Genomic DNA, 8,789 nt, shown 5'->3' on the forward strand with positions numbered 1-8,789 from the left:
GATGGTGGCGTGTGAGACAGGTCCCTTGCTGTCACCCTGAGATGCTGGCGTTGGGCTCGGAGGTGGGAGACTGCAGCCCAGGCCTGTGAGTGCAGACTCAGCTGCGGGCGTGCCTGCGTTTGGCCACCTGTTCAAGTGAGGGAATCACATCAGATACCTGCGTGGGCCATGTCACACAGTGGCGGTTGAAAACACCAGATCTTTTTGTCTGGTTGGTCGCTGGGAATGAATAAAAAGCCTGGACTGCTTCTGTCTAGCGTGTGACGAGAGCCGGCAGCTGGGGGTGCAGGGGAACCCTGTGCCCGAGGAGCGGATACTGGCCTCTGCCACTTCTTGTCTGAGGTGTCCCCTGCCCTCTGCTCCTCCCCCAAGTCCCACACTCGCACAGCCTGCTCTCGGCGTCCTGCAGGCCCCGCACACCTCCCCGCGCCTGCTCCTCAGTCTGTGTGTCTTGTCTGTGAGCCCCACAGGTACGTGACCATGGCGGCATTTCTCAGTGCCAGCTGAAGCTGTGTGGCGTCGAGACAAAAGCACCTGGCTGCCAGGGTCACATGTTGTGTCCACTTCTAGGCCTCGGGGCACCTGTCTGGCCCCTGAAGGCATTTCCCCGGACATGGTCCAGCCTGCTGCAACCCACAGGGCCTTCTGATGGGAGGGCAGGGCGGGCACGGACAGCCCCCGATGGTCACTGTTGCCACCTGCCCAGCCTCTGTTCTGGCAGGGAGGCTGCAGCAGGCAGGGTTGCACAGGAAGCCCTGCAGGCTCTGTCCATGCTGGCACTTCCTTTCACAGTGTCTGCAGTCAGCAGGGAGGCCCAAAGTCAGGGAGAGTGACTGGCCTGTCTGGCTGGGAGGCTCAAAGAAAATGAGTATGCCTGTGTACCCCAAGTTCATATGGTGCTAGTAGGTGGGACCCCTGTGGTGGGGGTTTCTTTCTTGGCCTACAGGCCTTGAGCTGACACCCCCGTGGGGTGAGCGGGGTGGGGCGGAGCTCCTCAGGGGGCCCTGGGCCAACACCCCAGCGGGGTAAGTGGGGCAGGGTGTGGCTCCTCAGGGGGCCCTGGGCCGACGCCCCAATGGGGTGAGCAGGGCAGGGTGTGACTCCTCAGGGGGCCCTGGATGGACGCCCCCGTGAGGTGAGCGGGGGAGGGGGGGTGTGGCTCCTCAGGGGGCTCTGGGCTGGCACCCCGGTGAGGCTTGCCTCCAGACTTGCCGTGCTCCTGGGTGACCCGTAAGGCCGAGTGCAATCTAACCGTGCTACCAGGAGGTATTTCTGAAAGTGTAGTAAAGGCATATACGGCACACCATGTAGCAGCTGTTCACGTGGGGTAACGGGATGAAGGAATTTCCCCCTTGAGCACCCCAAATCCCAAATTATAATTAAGAGTTTCAAATGGAAATCTGTCCGCTCTGCCACAGAGCCCCGATGACCCTGTTCAGTGCCCCCTAGCCCCTGTGTGACGCCACCAGGAGTCCATGTTCCCGTGAGCCACCTCCAGGCCTGCGCTAGCGTGCTGCCTTAGGCTGCAGTGTGAATCACGGCTTGGCCATCGCTCATGTGATGACACTCGTCTCACTGAGGCCCAGCGAGGCCACCTTGCCCATTATGGGTGTGTTGTGTTGAAGGAGGACCCTGCGCTCCTGCGTCTGCTACATACATTTCCCACTTCGGAGAGAGGGAAGGGAACGCCATCTTTCTCACAAATCCAAGGAGGAGGGGCTGCTGTAGCCACTGAAGCTACCGCCTGGGACACCAGGAGCCCATACGGTACCTGTCTGTGCCCGGGCTGCTGCACTTCCCAGCCAGCTCCTTGCCGATGGCCTGGGAAAGCAGCAGAGGACGGGCCAAGGGCTCAGGCACCTGCGCCCACAGGCTGGCTCCTGGCTTCAGAGTCGTGGGCCATGACCCTTTCTCTGTATTTCTCTAATTCTGCCTTTCAAATCAAGAAGAAAAGAAGGGCTTTGGGTCCTCATTGTTTGCAGAAGACTGCTGACCTGCAGGCCTGGCCACATGAGATGAGAGTCCCAGAGGTGTCTCCTGCCATCCTCTCAGTGGCTACAGGGCCTCGTGCGGCCCAGGCGGGGCGTGAAGCTGCCTTCCCCATGGCCCGTGATCCCCTCTGCCATGGGCTAATGGGAAAGGCAGGGCCGGCCCGCAGCAGGCTGCAGCAGAGGGAGGTCTCAGGCCGGGATGCTGCCAGAGCATGACCAGAGCTGTGCGTGTCCTCTCCGGGGCTGGCTCGCTGAGATGTGGCACGCGGCCCGTCAGTCATGGTCACAGCTGGTGTTTCTGGACCTGCTGTCCCCTGTCGACTTTGAGTCCTTGCTCGTATCCGTGGTCCCTGAGAGGCAGCCGCTTGCTGGGCGTCCAGGGCCTCTTCTGTGCATGGCCATGGCGTGTGCCAGCCCTTCCACGTTGTGGTTCCTTCACAGCCACGTGCTCTATTCTGTGGGCAGGTCATGCTGCACCTGTCCCTGTGAGGCAGGACCCAGCTGAGGAGCGGCTGGGATGCTGAGCTGGCGTTACAGACATTGTCCCAGCTTCCCTTTCCCTCAGCCTCCCTGTGCTGCTCTCCGACTGCCCACAGGCCCTCACCTAGCAGCTGTGGGCCTGGCTATGACCACGGCCGAGGGCCTGCGGGTCAAGTGGGTGGTCCCAGCCACAGTAGCCCCTGTGCAGGGTGGGGCTGATGGCATCGCAGCTGTATGCCAGCCACTGACACGGAATCTGAAAGGTGAGTTTTTCACAAATTGGAGTCACTTATTTTATTTGAAAAGCAGACACTCTTCCATCTGCTGGTTCCCCTTCCAAATGCTTGTAACAGCCAGGGCTGGGCCAGACAAAGCCAGGGGCTTCATCCAGGGGTCCCCAGCACTTGGAGCATCTTCTAGGAATATTAGCAGGGAGCTGGATGGAAAGTGGAGCAGCCAGGGCTTGTCTTGTGCCCAGATGGGCTGCTGGCGCTGCAGGCAGTGGCTTTACCCTGTAAGCTGTGGTCCCATGATCATTTCTGAAAGTCTGGACTTTCCCCAGTCTAGCTCTGGCCTCTAGGAACAAAGTCAACATAGGCCTAGGCCATCACAGTGCCTGCTGGGTGCACAGACCTGGAAGTGTCGTGGGATGAAGCAGCAACAGCAGCCTGCATAGTGGAGGAAGTCTCCAGGCACTGGAAGCGGGTGCTCAGCCCCTCCCTGGCAGTGCCCCATCTGCCTCTTAGCTCTGCCTAGGGAGCCAGGACTATTGAGGAGGCAGGGAGAGGGCAGGGAGTGGCACCTGTGAGGATGTAGCTCAGCAGGTGGGGGATCAGGGTTCCCAGGCCTGGGAGGCTGCTGGTGTACCCCTGTCCCAGGCAGGTGCGTGCAAGCCCCAGGTGTGTGTGTGGTCGTGTGCAGGGCACCCCAGTGAGACCGCGTCACACACCAGCCACAGCCTCGCTCAAAATAGGTCGCTCCCCCTGGCTGCTCGCGAGTCACCACGTCCGGGGGTGGGTGATCTGCTCCATTTTCCACTGCGTCTCCACAACAGAGAAGAACAAATGAAACATGGCTGGGGCTGGCAACAGTGTGTGTTTATCTGCCAAGACCCAACGTGGCTGGCTGTCCTTGGCCGGTACCTGGCGGGAAGCAGCGGTGGCTGACTGACTTGTGCAAAGGAAGAATCCAGTTGGTTTGTGTGTTCAAATCATGATGGGGAAGCAGGGGATAGCCCCAGAGAGGGGCTGGGGGCTAGTTTTCGGGGCTGCTTGCTGTCCCGCTGGGCTACCAGCCAACACATCCTGCACGAGGCTCACGAGGAAGCCCACGCACACCCCAGCTCCCCATTCCTCACCTTCCTTGGCTTATCAGATACCGAAGGTTCTGGCGCAGCAGCCTTCCGTGCTAGAGCCCGGGCTGAGGTGGCCAACCCATGCAGCGTGCATGACTGGGTCTCCTATGTGCCTGTCTGTACATGAACAAGCAGGTGGCAGGTGCCTCTCCTCAACAAGCTGGTGAAGCTCCTTGGAGTCCTTGGCGCTTTATTTGCTTCCCAATACCCAGTGTCACGTAGCGTCTCCCGCTGTGCCCCCACCCACAGCACCATCGCAGCCCCCTTGCCTTATTACCAGCGTCCGTAAGCCAGGTGGCTCCAGGGAGGTCCTTCTGGCAATGCAGCTGGCCTTGGCACTGTCGTCTGCCCTCCGTGGCTTTCGCATGTGCATGTGCCCGTCTGTGCTGTTCCGGAGCAGGTAGCACTTCCACTGGGTGCACCTGCCTGTTGGCGCTCGCGTGTGGAGCTGGAGCTGGCCTCATAGGTTATCCACTGGCAGTGTGCTCCCCACCCCTGAGCTCTCTCTTTATGATTCGGAGACTTGGATGCTGAAAATGTATTTAAAATGTATGTCTGTTAGTGACTGCTCTTTTTTTTTCTATTTATTTTTTAAGATGTATTTGTTGGAAGGGCAGGGTTACAGGGCAAGGGAGAGATCTTCCACCTGCTGGTTCACTCCCCAAATGGGCACAACAGCTTGGGCTGGACCAGCTGAAGCCAAGAGCTGGGCACTCCCTCCTGGTCTCCCCTGGGGGTGCAGGGGCCGGTCCTCCACTGCTGTTCTCAGGCCAGAAGCAGGGAGCTGGCCAGGACTCAGACTGCATTCTTTGGAAGCTAGCGCCGCATGCTGTATGGGCTGGACCACAGCAGCCCCTGGAGCCACCCTGCACCGCCCACCGGTGTGACCCCCACATGCGCCCGCTGGGGCGACCCCCACACGCACCGACTTCCCCTGAGTGCTGCTCACTTGGAACTCTGGAGTTAGGTGCGTGAACCACACCCGAATGGTATTGGACTATGCAGGAACTTAGCAAATGCCACAATGTAGATTAGAACACAAAAATCAGTTGGATTTTTTATTCAGCTGCTGTGAGTATCCAAAAACAAAATTAGAAAGCAATTCCACTCATAAAAGCAACAGAAAAATAAAGCAGTTAAGAATAAAGTTAGCAAGTGTGAAACTTGAGAACTGCAAAGCATGAGGGGATCGGAGCAGTGCAGAGTGAAAGGCAGCATGGCCCCTTTAGGACCTGCAGCACCCAGTGCGTTAGGATGTCCCCACAGGTTCCACAGCCTGCACACAACCCTGGAGAAGCCCAGCTGGCATGTTGGGGACATCGGCACATCCGCAGGACGTCACAGCAAGTCCAGAAGAGCCGAAATGACCCAAGGAGGATGAGTCACTAGAGTGCCGAGGCACTCGAGACCCTGACGCTGGCTCAGACAGAAACGTGTGTCGGTGGACCCGGACCCCAGTCAAAGCACTGCCCCACGGCCAACCGAGTTCTCTCGAAGGTTTCAGGGCTGCCCAGTGGGGGAAAGACAGGCTGCTGGGTTCAATGGCACAGAGTAAAGTCTGACTTTGACCTTGCCATCAGAGACCATGAATCCTCATGACCTTAGGGGTTCTGCTAAAAGCATCAGCAATAAAGGAAGAATGGATACAGCGAGTTTTAGATGTGGGGTGTGCAGTATAGAGGTGTGTGGGGGGTGTGAGGATGTAGGGGTGTGGTGTGGCGTATGGAGTGGTGAGGGGTGTGTGGTGTGGAGGTGTGGTGTATGCAGTGGTGTGGGTGTGGCATGTAGGATGTGGGCTGTGTGATGTTGAGTTTGGGGTGTGGTGGTATGGGATGTGGGGAGTGGGGGTACAGTGTGCGTGATGTGGGGTGTCAGGAGTGTCCATGCACTCAGAAGATCTGTAACAACAAAGCACAGGGACAGCTGCAGGGCTCCAGCACGGCTGTTTTCCCAGCTGATGCAATCGGAAATCGGGGGATAGAGGCGAGCCCCCGACACCTGCTGCGCCTTGGGGGAGTCCTTCCCCAGCTCCAGCCAGCATGCCAGGCCTCCCTGTGCACACAGGGGGCCAGTGGAGGGCACGAGAATGTATGAAGCCTTTACCACAGGTAGCAGGGTCAAGGGACAGGACCAATGTCTCTAGCAGTATGGAATTGAGCAAGAAGATATTAGCAAGGGAAACTGGTTGGTATTATCGCAAGATACTTTGCCAGAGTTCTCCCAAGTCTCTCAAGGTGTTGGAAGAGAGCATTGCCTCACTGGAGACTGGATCTGAGTAGAGTGAAAGTGCACGCCGAGGCACGTGTGGGGGCTGTGTGGCAGCCTGCTCAGGGCAGCTGGCACCAGTCGGGTCTTCCAGGAGAGACCCAGCCTCTCCAGTGTCCCCTGAGGAATCAAAGGAAGAGGAGCAAATGCAGAGACCACAGGAGCCAAACCCATGAAACAAAGCAGAAAAATAAGAGCCCTTTCACAACATCCATAAAGCTGTGGGATGTGGGACCGGAGGAAGACCAAGCCTCTGAAAGGAGACGGGAGGTCTCCCATGGATCCCACAGACAGCGAGTACCCGAGAAAGCAGCGATGCTGCCTACGCCAGCAGCAGGCTCAAGCGCCACTTCGAGGGAGTCAGATATGGCTGCCAGCATCCACTCAGGAAGACATGACTGTGCCCCGTGGACCTGTGACAACGAGGGTGAGTGTGCAGCCAGAGGGGCCCAATGAACGAGGATCCCGCATAGCCACACGACGCAGCAGGGTAACTACCAAACACGCAGAGGAACAAACAGAGCCGTCCCGCAGAAAAGAGGCTGCATCCCCACCCACACCGTGACTCAGCATCGTGTGGACAGATAGCTGAAGAACGCCTCACACCAGGGGCTGGCACTGGTGCAGCGGGACAAAGCTATCTCCCGTACTGCTGGCATCCTGTGGACACCAGCTGGAGTCCTGGCTCCACTTCCCATTCAGCTCCCTGCGAATGTCCTGGGAAACCAGTAGAGGACGGCCCAGGTCCATGAGCCCCTGCCCCCACGTGGGAGACCTGGAAGAAGCTTCTGGCTTCGGATTAGTCCAGCTCCGACCACTGTAGCCCTCTGGGGACTGACCAGTGGATGGAAGATCTGTCTCTGTGTGTGTCACTCTGTCTTTCAGATAAATAAATCCTTAAAGGAAAAAAAAAATCAAAAGAAATACAACTTATCTGTGGTGCCGGCTTCACAATGACAGAAAGCCGCCTAAGAAAGCAGCTCGTTGATGTTCCACAGAAACACTGGAAGATAAAATGTCAGCAAATTCAGTACCGCTCACGCCAACTGGCCCGAGAGAGTGCCATGGTGCTCCAAAAGCCCAAAACCAACTTGATCCAGTCTGTTCTAGAATGCCCCTGCAGCCCTGCCTGGTGCAGTTCCTGGTCTGCCCCAGCCACACATGATGCAGCGTTCGGGGCACGCCCTGCTGGGCCTCGGGGCTCTGTGGTGCCTGCATCTGGCAGGCCCTCTGACTTCACCAGTGTGTCAGGAAGGAGCCCCTTCACCAGGGCCGGCTGCCATGACAGGCCTGCTCAGAGACATGCCCTCCACCACTTCCACTTCTCTACGAGGGTCCCCGACTCTGGGCAGGGATTGTACCTGTTTAATGGTTACAGGCCAGAGGCCAGAGGCGTCTGTCCACGCCTTCTGCTCACCTCAGAGGACGGCAGGAGGACAGGGCCCAGGCACACCGGCCGTAGCTGGACAGCCGCCTTGGCTCGGCTTTGTTGTCTGGCAGGGCTGCCTACCCGGTGAAAGCACTTCCTCTTTCTTCCTTTGACAGTTTTATATATTAATTTGAAAGACAATCATAGACAGAAGGAGAGAGAGAGAGAGAGAGGATCATCCACCTGCTGGCTCACCCCCCAAATGGCTACAATGCCTATAGCTGGGCCAGGATCCATGAGCTTCTTCTGGGGCTTCCATGTGGGTGCAGGTGTCCAAGCACCTGGGCCATCTTCTGCTGCTTCCCCAGGTGCACTAGCAGGGAGCTGGATGGGAAGTGGAGCAGCTGGGACTTGAACCAGTGACTGTAAGGGATGCTGCTGCTGCAGGCGATGGCTTCACCCAGTATGCCACAGCGCTGGCCCCACAAGCCAAGCCCTTCCTTCTGTGTCCAGGCCTCCACTCGCACACCTGTGAAGGGGAGCGAACACCCACCTGGCACCACGGCTGTGAGCATGAGACAACACTGCAGCACACAGCAGGTCCCCAGGACTCCTCATGTTGTCCTTAGCAGGGAGTGACCTGAGGGCCCAGGACAGAACGCTTGGTCCTTCCATGTGCTGTCACCAAGTCCCTGAGACATGGAACCACTGCCACTCCCGGTCCTGGAGGCTGCAAGGCCCAGCAGTGTTGAAGAACAGAACGGGCTGGCTGGCATTCTGACAACGTGCGGGGGCGCCCAGAAAGGAGTCGTTGCTGCACTATAAACAGCGGGCTGACCGGTTCATGTACCTTGCCTGCAGGACAGATGGGAGCCCTCCAGCCAAGGCTCACGGTGTCGCCCAAGGGGGCTGCCCTGTGGGCTGTGCTGCCTGCACTGGGCCCAGCAGGTGGCTAATGAGCAGCAGGATGCACGTGGCCTGAGTCTTGCTTGGGCAAGCAATGCCGGGGCTTGGCCACCGTCAGCTCCTCCTCAGGGGCTGAGAGAGTCCCAGGTGGGTCAGATGTCCTTGAGCTGAGCTGACTCCTGCTTCCCCTGAAGCCCACGTCCCCATTGCCGCCCCAGTGAGCACACCCTGCCCGTAACTTCCAAGGTTCCCAGTCTTGGCTCCCATGTTGGGCCTGTGTTCCAGGAAAGCCGGGAGTGGTGGAGAGGTGGGCTTGCCGTGTGCCCAGGGCCCTTCCCAATCAGGCTGCCCCCAAGCCTTGCTCTGCTGAGCTGGGAGTGCAGGCCCCTGCTCTGGGCTGGCCTTCCTGGGACCCTGGTCTCAG

This window comes from Ochotona curzoniae, unplaced genomic scaffold, assembly GCF_017591425.1.
Source record: "Ochotona curzoniae isolate NIBS_2020 unplaced genomic scaffold, NIBS_Ocur_1.0 scaffold_3890, whole genome shotgun sequence".
NCBI classification, from domain to species: Eukaryota; Metazoa; Chordata; class Mammalia; order Lagomorpha; family Ochotonidae; genus Ochotona; species Ochotona curzoniae.